Raw genomic sequence first — 1,516 nt, 5'->3', positions numbered from 1 at the left:
TGTTTTGTCCGGTTTGGGTTTGTTTGGGGGGTAAAAGAAGCAGAAAAATAGATCAAGGGGTAAAGTGAACCACCCACTTTATTCAAGGTAGTAAAATGGGCTTTTTTCAATTTCAAATAAATGAATACATTTATATAGTGATGGAACGATCGTATAATGCATCTTTCCTATATAGAGTGGACATTTGTCCATGGAAGAAGCAGAAAGGAGATTTCGCTATGTTCTTCTTGCTAAATGTGTCTGGTCCAGCAGATGTTCCATGCTATAATTTCTGATGAAAGACCAAAAGAATACATTTTAAGGTAGGAAGGATTTTACGAGTGTGCATACAAAGGAAAAAAACAGAGTGGTATTTAGTTATATAGGTTTTGTTTTGTTTAATGAGAAGAATCCAGAAGTTTCCAAATTACCACACGTTATATATTAACATGGTTATTAGATAACTTTATTCCAAACAAAGGACAGCTGTGGGTTTTTTAACAGTGGATCCTTAACTGAGAGTAACCAACGGATTTATCCATTACATTCAACTGTTGGAGAACTAAACATCGGGGTCACATTTTGGATAACAGAAACTTGCCTGCATCCCTCTCCGCTACCACTCCATGGTACCTCTGGGCAAGTTGCAACAACTCCCTGTCCTTCTCTAGCTTACTGTTGCGCTTCACGACCTTACGCTTTGGCTCGCCACTATCCTACAAAGTCATGGAAGCAATCCAGTTTAGCACACACTTATCTTCCCCAATGTTCAAGAAAGCGGTAAGCGTAAGCGGAGCGGAAGGCCACAGCTTAGAGCAATGGCCGCTTAAGCGCAGCTTAACCGGGATTAAGCGTTTTTTTAAATTGGCCAGAATTTGGCTTTTTTCAATAATATGCAGAAGAAAACAGGTAACATAGCACATAAGTAACTGAAAATCTGAAATAGCATATAATATTGAGGTTCAGTGGTTCACACACCATAACAAATAGGCAAATAACACATAAGGATAAGGTTCAGTGGTTCACACAGCAAGCAAAAATGCATAATATTGTCTTAGAATGAGCATATAAGATAAATGGCAGCAGCCAAGCAGCAGCTCATGAAACTGCAGCAGCAGCCCAAGCAGCAGCTGCAGCACAAGCAGCCCAAGCAGCTTTTAAGCGTCGCAGGGCATCGGCTATATAGCAGGCAGAGAAATCTAAACCATATCCATTTCTGCGTTGGCAACCTTTGGATTGGCCAGCGGTTCCGATTGCTCTACCACAAAGCTCTCCTTCATTGCATCTTTGGCACCTGTGCGAAGAGCATCAAAACGAAGGTGAGCGAACATATTACAGACTTCAATGGCGATGGGCGAAGCCGCTTAATAAGTTGCCTCATTCACCCTAAACTGTAACTGACGATTTGACGTCGAAATTAGATGACATCAGATCAGGAAGCTGCCAGTGCGTGGGAGAGGGGGAGATCACCTCCTATGTCTGCGGCGGGCCCCTGCTGCTCGGGGGCACGCTCCGGCTCCGAAGCGGCGGCGGCCAT

At 43.2% G+C, this 1,516-nt stretch overlaps 1 long non-coding RNA gene across 1 annotated transcript; it reads right to left on the bottom strand.

Annotated features, from left to right (window-relative positions):
* Positions 1-6: 6 nt before the first annotated feature.
* Positions 7-1,469, bottom strand: LOC123176527 (uncharacterized). Its single transcript, XR_006488555.1, has 3 exons — positions 1,450-1,469; positions 1,209-1,273; positions 7-695 (listed from the first exon to the last, which is right to left on the bottom strand). It is a non-coding gene; the product is annotated as an uncharacterized lncRNA (long non-coding RNA).
* Between the last annotated feature and the right edge of the window lie 47 nt (positions 1,470-1,516).

The sequence above is a fragment of the Triticum aestivum genome, unplaced genomic scaffold, assembly GCF_018294505.1.
Source record: "Triticum aestivum cultivar Chinese Spring unplaced genomic scaffold, IWGSC CS RefSeq v2.1 scaffold129615, whole genome shotgun sequence".
Lineage (NCBI taxonomy): Eukaryota > Viridiplantae > Streptophyta > Magnoliopsida > Poales > Poaceae > Triticum > Triticum aestivum.
This window is presented reverse-complemented; position numbering and strand designations above follow the sequence as displayed.